At 47.8% G+C, this 9,179-nt stretch overlaps 1 protein-coding gene across 2 annotated transcripts in view; it reads right to left on the bottom strand.

Annotated features, from left to right (window-relative positions):
• The window catches only part of Rdl (Resistant to dieldrin), a 225,350-nt gene that overhangs the window by 182,351 nt on the left and 33,820 nt on the right, over positions 1–9,179 (bottom strand). The gene's annotated exons all lie outside the window — the stretch shown is intronic.

The following is a 9,179-nucleotide window of genomic DNA, read 5'->3' as shown; positions in this document are numbered from 1 at the left end:
TGAATTCTAGGAATGCAGGCGCAAACAAACAAACAAAAAAAAAGCGAAAACGTGTTGCCTTCCATATCGTAGAATAAATAGTGACAACAGCTTTAGCCTGTTTGATCAAGAACAAGGAGGTGTCACGTGATTATAAGTTCTCGTTTTCTCTTACCAGGTGAAGAAATCATGCAAGACGAGACATTAAAATACACCATACTTCTTCGCACAGCAAGAAATACGCGGACAAGGAGGAAACACAGCATGATGTTCTTTATTGACCCGTATCTCATCACTGGCTTTCGGGAGCGTCCTACTATTCAATGGGCTCTGCAAGACTCGTTAGCGACTGGGACAGTGTAGATGGCAACCACGTTCGGAGCTTGATAAGACGTTACGCTCTACTTCAGGCCGAGGGCAAATGGCGGAGACCACGGCAGACCGTTGGCCCCTCGCTGGGCTGCAGGCACCGCTCGATGGCCTTTTACCATTTATAAATTGGATAACGGTCGTTATAGGACCGCCTGACCATTACGCTAAATAGCCGAATCATTTATGCGCTTCGGCGTACCAGTATAAATCGCTCCTGATAGCGCGCGAAACGCTCATTGCGCGCTTTTTGTGGCAGTTTAGTGTGCGAAGATACAATTTGCTGCCCATTTCAGACACGGTCTCGGGGAAGCTTGCGTTGGTACTTTGTTGCAGGTCTACAAAGGGTATCCTTTACTGGAAAGTGCGGCTGGTGGACCGCGCATGCACTGAGCTACTGAATCTCTGTTGACATACGTTTAAGTTCCTAGCAGGAAAGAACTGGGGAGTGCCAATTCAACCTATGCTGCAACTGTACGGGGTCCTCTTTACCGGATTCCTGCGGCACAGCCTACCAGTCACCTCCAACGCCCGCAGAGCTAACCTGAATATAACCCAAAGCATCCACGCCCAAGCCCTCAAGATATGCCTTGGTCTACTGCGGAGTGCGTCAACGACTGAAGTTATTGCAGTTGCTCAGAATTACACCATTAAAACGCACATTAGCATTGAAACAATGCTTGTGCCCTTAACACACTTCGCTCGGACCCCTACACACCATCTCGCAAGTCTCCCAGTAGAAAGGCCCCCCCATGACATTCAGTGCAACTGTCTTCACGCACCGTGCCTCTCTCAGGTCAGGTTGTGCACCTGCGGCAAGGCTTTCGATTCCTCTATGGTGTGTGAGCCGCACAGAAGTAAACATAACAAACCCAGGACTTCAGAAAAAGTCGGAGTTGCCCTCATCAGCACTCAAACAACTTACTTTACTTATCTTGTACGAGAAATACAGCGACCGCACACACGTTTATACTGATGCATCAAATACATCAATCAGTTCCGGTGGCGCTGTGGTTATACCAACAGTGGGAATAACCTAGCGGTTCAAGACTTGCAATATTACTACGTCTATAGCTGCAAAGCTCGCGGCTCTCCACGTCGCGCTTCAGGTGATAAATGATGACAGTCCTCAAAAATGGCCAGTCTTATGCGATTCAAGGCAGGCCTTGCAATGTGTGCAGTCGTTTCTCCGACATGGAACTCACGATCAGCTCACGTGCGAAATCGTGGAACTTGTCCGCGATTTCGCACGATCACTTGAGACAAAAAGTCCATGATATCTCCTTTTAATGGATACCAAGTCATTGCGGTATCATTGGAAATGGTGACGCAGATAAGGCAGCTCGGACGTCAAAAAAAAAAAAAAAAAGAAGACCGCTGCGTCCTCATTCCTCTCTCGAGGACCGACGCTGCGAGACAAATTCGCACATACAAGGCGCACAAAACTGCACAGACTGAGCCCTTCACTGCAACTCAGACCTCTGTCCGAACTGCAGCGACCCGAAGCGACTCTTCTGTGTCGGTTGTAGCTGGGAGTTGCCTTCACGAAAGCTTACTCAGCACTAATTGGAATGGCTGATAGTTCTGCATGTGATGTTTGCGGATGCGAGGAGAACATTGACCACTTGTTGTGCCACTGTCCCCAATTTCAAGCACGAAGACAGTCTTTGTCCAATGCATTCAGGAAACTAGATGATCGTCCTCTGAGTGAACAGACAGTACCAAAGCACCATCTCCACCGATCATCGGCTCAGAAAACATTGAAGGCATTTTTGTGCTTTGTCAGAACGTCTGGTTTGCACGAGCACCTTTGACACAACGACTGTCTGTGCACGTATCTATACCCCCTCTCTCTCACTTCTATTGCTTCCTCTTCTCTCTACCCCCAGCGTAGGGTAGCCAACCAGACTCTTGACTGGTTAACGTCCCTGCCTTCCTCAAATTCCCTTTCTCTCTCTCTCTGTTGCCATAAATATTTTTGAAGCTCGACATCTGACAAATTCTTCGTAACCCTGTAGAAGCCATGTCGCCTGCGTGACATGGACGAGTTTGCTTTTGAGAATTGTTTCAAGGAGAGATGATACAGTAGGAACACAAGGTGAATATCATCTAAAAGGCTATGGTGGCTAGTCGTAAGCCGGGCATGTTAGCGGCGTTCCAGATACCGTAAAAAAACGGAATGTAGGTCGACCCTCCAAACTTTAATTCAAAAAGAGAAAGAAGAAGAAGGTTTAGACCGGTAAAAAATGACCGCCAGATAAGACGGGGGTCGACTTCTTGCTGCGGTTATTTAAAAAAAAAGAAGTTTGACCTACCTTCCCCTTTTTACAGTAGTTTGCATGGCAGCACCTTCTGTACTTTCTTTTTTCTGATTGGCAATCTGGCTTCCACATTGCCCACTACACTGTAAAACAGGTCGCGGCCTCCGCGTGTTAAGCTGCCCGGTACATGTTTCTCACATTTGACAGGAAACGCGCAATCGCCTGTTCGAGTACAAAAATCTAAAGCCAGTGCGACGTGCCATTAAATTTCAATAGCACTAGTTCACAGCCATTTCTTGCTGGATCGCTAACGCCGTGTACGATAAAGGAGTCATCTCACGCGCACAGCCGCTTGGTGCTTTCCGGTAGAGCGTAGCTAAAGAGTAATGCTGTGAGGCCGCGAACAAGTGTTGGGACTTGTACTGCATGCGTTGCATAAAGAAGCGAATTGATTTCTACATGTTAGGATAATCATTTTCCCTCTAGTGCAGTGCATCCTGCGTTGAAGCCCTTACAGGAGAGCATCACCTTACACCAGTCTAGTCTTTCATAATGATTCATTATCTGAGACGCTCACTTTAGCGCAACAATATCCAGTTTGGCGGTATGGTCGATGGAGCCAGTTTTAATTACGTGCATTAAAGAAATTACCAAGAAGCAACTTGGCATTGGGTTGCTCATTATCTTCGCTGCTTGTTCCCTGGTGCATTGCGATAAGATCCTTATTGTTTACTCAATTACATAAGAAAAACAAAATGCTGCTAAAAGCCAAGATACTAAAATCGAAACGGCGTCCTCGCGCGTTATAGCCCGAACTCCCATCTCTGCACGAAGCTGTATCGAAAGCGGTAGCAGACAAGCTGACCCTGAGAAGGAAGAAAGAAAGAAAGAAACAAAAACACGCGTATATTAATGGCGCCGTAGATTGTTTGACAGGATGCCTCAATGCACAGTTGTTGGGAATGCATCAGTGTACAGCGAAAGCTATACCAGCCGAGAGCCGAAGCGAAAGCGAGCAAGGATAGATAGAGAGAAAGCGATAGAAGGAAAAAAGGAAACAAAAGTTGCTTCGGCACTTGCGCATCGAGCCCAATGATGCCAAGGCAATCAGTTTTCGAATCTGGCAGCGAAACACGGGAGCCCCTAATTAATCAGCTGACGAACGCAAGTCGCCGCGCCCAGGGCAAAGACGCACTCACAGCCCCTACACCCCCCACCCCCTATTCCCGTGATTTCGCCCATGCCCTCTCTTGCGTGTCGCCATGTAGTTTTATCTTGTTGCATCCTTGCCTCCGCTCGGCTTCTGCCTCTTTCGTCGGCCGTCTCCGGGCTTGGACCGCAGGATACAGGGCTGAATCCTAATGCAATTATGCGGAATGGTTCGGAATTAATGGCCTCACTCGGCGGCCAGCTGCCCTTTGCCGGCACCTCTACCCTTCTTCCGCCGTCTCGCCTCTTGGTGCGGCTAGCTCGGTGCAAGAGCCGGCAGGCTGGCTATAGGCAAGAGCGCCTGATTTGGTTTCTTTATTTCCAGCTTCTTCTACTTTTCCGCTGGAGAGACTGCCATTTCGGGAGGCCTAACAAGCGCCAAAACAGATATGTGCGCCGAATTGGTTCTGGCTTCCTATACACTCCATGTTAGCGCGCTTGCTTAGATCTCGACTCGATCTTGCTTAGATCTCGAACGTGGTTCGGAAAGTAGATTTTGTTGGCGCTGCCTGGGCCCTTCATCGTATTACTCTCGCCGTTGCCAGTGCAAACAAGTTGGGTGAGCTGTTCTCTCTAGAAGGCGCGGTAATCGATTGTTGTGGTGCGTATATATTTTTCAGCCACTGCCCCCAACTCCTTAAGCGCACGTGAGTGCAGGAAAACACTATTCGCTGTTTGCCAAAGTTCGATGTAGCGTTGACCGCTGCATACACGGGCCGGCTGTTCCTGTGATCCATCCTTCAGGCTTTTTGCCTGCTGGAAAGTAAACCCCGATTGATGCAGGCCAAACATATTCTGATGACGGGCTAGTTAACGAAACTTGCGTACCCATTACTTTTTTACAACTGTCCCCGCATGCATGCGCCAACAATAACAACGAGAAAAAGCAACATCAAACGTTACTGGAATCAATTACCGAACTGATTTGTGCCATTCTTCGTTTTTGTCAAGAACAGTCATTGAATGGAACCTCCTTCCCGCCGCCACAGTCTCAATTTGTGACACCACTAAGTTCAAGATAGCCTTTCAAAGTGCCTTATAGTTCGATTTTCTATTCTTACCTTGTAGTTGAAATATTGTATATTTTCGCCACTCCTTTCTGTTGTGCCTACTAGGCCTTTAATGTATGTGTAATAAATAAATAAATGAATAAAATAAATAAATAAATAAATAAATAAATAAATAAATAAATACTACGAGGGAATGACACTTGCACGTTTGCCTACATTTGTCTTGGTGTTGTGCGCGCATCCACTTTCCTACGACACAGCCGAAAGCTGACTGCGTGCTCATACAGCCTCTTCTAATTGTCCGTCGCGGTGGCTCGCTGACTGACGTTCGGCAGCTACGCACAAGGTCAGGTGTTTCTCTGTCGAGGTCACGCTTTCTTGTTTTTGCGAGACGTCACCTGGTTTGTACGGCAGTACACGTGTATCCCTGGAGCAACCGGTAGTATTAATGTGGTTCCTATTTCTGGCGCAAGGAAAACGAAGCGCGTCATAAGAACAAAACGATAAATAAAGAAAAAGAAACGGAAAAAATGAGGAAAAGAAATAAAGAACCCTCTCGATTTTTTTTATTGTTATAGTAAGTGTTCTTGTGATTTTGCTCACTTACTCTTTTCATTTACAACACGCAAGAACGGCTCCCGAAACGACAATACCGGGGCTTTTGTTCGACTATCACTATATCTGCGACGTGCGTACGGCGATCATCTTTGGACAAAATAATGTTAATAAGAAGCACACCAAATGGAAGGGGCGAAACTCGGCCAGTATTTCTCGGCAGCCGATAGAAAAGAAAGAAAGAAAGAGTGGGCCGAAATCGAGCAAACGAACAAACTATTGGGCGTAGCGAGCGACGGGAAATCACTAAAGGCTGCAATAAACTAGCGCGTCCTGGCCCGCGATTCCGTTGAGAAGCGTGTCTCCACGACGACGGAATGTTATTAGCGGCGTGCACGGTACAGAGTGGGAAGGAGGTGGGGCGGGAAGGGGGGGGGGGGGAGGGGTCGGAGGCAGGGGTGCGTCGGCCTCGCGCCAACTTGCACGGTCAGCGACGGTTGGAAAAAAGACGGCAATACCTCGCAGGGGTTGGAACTGATTGCCGAGCAACGGATCATGCAGCCGTGTCCTGCCGCGCCTGTTCCCGGAAAGCCGTGCCCATATTGCCACCTTGTCTTCAACACCCGCCCCCCTTCCTCACCCCTCCACGCCCCCATTCCATTCCCAGCTTCCATTACTTCGTCGTCCTCTCTTTGGACAAGGTCAGCAAGGAATACGCTGCGCCCGATAGTGGCACTTGGGTCGAGCTCGTTATTAAAAGTCCGTGGACATGCGCGAGGGCGAGGTGCCGCTGCTAGACGTCTGACACCTGCCCGTAATCGACTCGTACAGTAGAAGGGAGGCTTACAAGGCCGGCAATGTTGTCTGCGCCAAGCTCGGGGACTTTGTCTCTTACTCCCCCCGTAGTCCCCGACATACGAAGAATGCCGTGGCAGTTACACCGATGTGTCTAACTGAGAGAGAATTCGTGCAGGTGCACCGGTCGATTAGGTTCACTCATTGCTCTTACCGCCCGGCGGAGGTAAACATCTTTCAATGTCAGCGGGCACAAACAGTCAAACAAACAAACAAACAAACAAACAAACAAACAAACAAACAAACAAACAAACAAACAAACAAACAAACAAACAAACATGCGAACGAACGAACAAACAAACGAACCAACCAACGAACGAACGAACGAACGAACCAACGAACGAACCAACGAACACTACACGAGCTGATCATCTCAATGAGCTAGTTGACGTTGGCACAATATGTACCGGCCGCTTCTTCTACAATCTGCCGTTGTGGGTATGTACCATAGCATGGAAATCATCCTCATAATGGGTAGGTAGGCACGCTTCTTGATGCCCCGTTGTGGGTGCCATAGTGGGTGCGTTGTACGTGCCATAGTGTGTACATAATGATGATGAACACGAGGCGATCATCTCAAAGAGCTAGTTGGCATTGGCACGATATGTAGCTCCCGCTTCTTGGCCAATCACCCGCTGTGGGCCATATTACGGAAATCATCATCACATTGAACACGCGGCGAACCTTCGAAATTGGTGTCGGCACGAGAGAAGTACGCGTCTGATTGGTCTACGAGGCCATCTTTCCGTGAAACTGTATCGCATATGCGTAATGTGAATTCGGAGTAAGATCAGCCACCAGAGTGGATGCTCTTGTTAGATGCATGCGTTTATTTGCCTGAGTATTAAGTGCCGTTTAGTTTAGGGTTTTGCAAACCTTCACGTCTTATTTATGCATAGTAAAGAAGAAAATAAGGGATTGTGGCTTAATGGTTAGATCATCGTCTTTCGCACTGTAGGGCCGAGCTTCGAATCTTACCGCTGGGCGAACTTCCTTTTTTTTTTTGAAAGTGAAAAGGAATCTATTCGCTGAGAAACCGACAAGCGACCGAGTGTTCGATCGATGCAAGCTAAACCACATGGTGGTGGGCACGGAAAGCTTGGCTTTAATAAGGGAGTCTAATAAGGGGGACATGGCTGTGCGCGCAGAACAGCCATGTCGGATTTTTCCGCCTTAGCTCTGTTGGGTTTATTTCTTAACTAGTAATGCCGACAGCTCCGTTCTTTGAGATGGAAGTCTTGCGGCCTAATTGTGCGTGAACAAATACCCACGCCATTTCGCTGGTTTTGTTTTATTTAGAGGGGTTTGATCAAGCCATCTGCTATTCGAGGTTGAAAAGGAAACTCTGAGCTGATTTTTTTTTAAAATTTCAGTGCTACTCACATTCAGTAAACATACATTTCCTTATTAACTCAACTTTGATGACGAAGCACACTATAGTCATAAAAAAAGGTGAAGAAAAAGAAATTAGATGGGCTGTGTGTGTTAGTTGAAGTGCGCATTGAGAACGCATAATTATCAGAATGAAAGTATAAAATATTGGCTACAATGAATCAACCTTGACCCCCATGAACTAAACGTCTGGAACCCGCACATAAGTGGCGTTAACGACATAGACTAAACCAACGAACAGCGGGAACCTCCGAAAGAAAAGCAGAAAGCTATCACAGCGCCTACTGTACTTGCAGCACAAACGTCGCCCGATTCTTCGTTGCTTGCTGGTTGCCTACCTATCCACCAAATACGGCGACCTTGCTTATATTAATGCTTATGCGGCCACTCACTCACGAACGGAGAAAACAAGAAAAGTGCGCCAAGGGAGAAAAAAGGCCGCCACCGAGGCCGCAAAGTCGTTTCCCGTGCCCCCCCCCCCCCCCCTCTACTGCCGCAGGTGCAGACCAAAGAGGCGCGGGTCGAAATCGAATGCCGCTGGCGCGCACCCTTCCAAACTTGGCTCGCCGTAACGATTTAGAGTCTGACCTTCTCCCGTTACTGGCGAGGAAGCTCGCACGATGAAGGGAAAGGAGGGATGGGTGGGGGGAGGGCACAGGCACCTGTTCTTTACGCTACGTCTAAGCAGACTGCTATGGCGAAGTTCGTAAGCGTGGTGTGTCGTCGCCGCAAAGCCGGACATGTTTTCTTCCGAGTGCTCGTTTGCAAAGAAAAAAAAAACGCTGTTTCGTTCGCCACGAAATTGTGAAAACGTACACCAGCACCAGGTTCTACGCTTCGTTCTTTCGCACCCACGGACACTATAGAACACTACGCTAGCACTTCTTCCCAAAATGGAGTTCGGCTTTACTTTTTGGCGAATTGTCCGAACCTAACAGGCACGATGCAACGAGGCCGTTCCAATTCAACTCCTGTTCTCTTTGCGTATTTGGCGCAAGCGGAGCCGCGCTATCATCAGGCTCAGTTGGTGCGCAGTACTGGGGGAGAACGGAACAAAACGGGGTAAAAGAAAACGTGGGTTTGAGACCACAAAGTGGCATTCTCACAGTTCCTTGCGCAGCAGCTACACGGTGTTTTCATTTGCTGTTCAGGTGAATTCGAACGAAAGCCCCCCGCTTTCCGCGAGCTGCTCATTGACAGGTGCTCGAACAAATGACCAACACAGCTTGATGCCATTTGCATTGAGGGAGAGAAGGCTCACTTCATTTGACTATGTATTGCGCTGTTGTCCCTAGGCGGCATTGCTCCGGAAGACTTGATTAAAACAGGATGCTCGACGTATTGTGGGCGTCTATTACTTTTCAGAAAACCGGGGTAACATACAAGCAAGTTAAAGTTAGGTACATACGCGTAAGTGCTCTTTTTCGTATTAAAAACAAAGTGACAACATAAACCAGATAATTTTTTAAATATTTTTTCTCGTTGCTACGCTTCTTTAACACAAAAGACGCACCGAACAATAATAGTGGATATTTAATACTTTACGTGC

Source organism: Dermacentor albipictus, chromosome 3 (genome assembly GCF_038994185.2).
Source record: "Dermacentor albipictus isolate Rhodes 1998 colony chromosome 3, USDA_Dalb.pri_finalv2, whole genome shotgun sequence".
Lineage (NCBI taxonomy): Eukaryota > Metazoa > Arthropoda > Arachnida > Ixodida > Ixodidae > Dermacentor > Dermacentor albipictus.
This window is presented reverse-complemented; position numbering and strand designations above follow the sequence as displayed.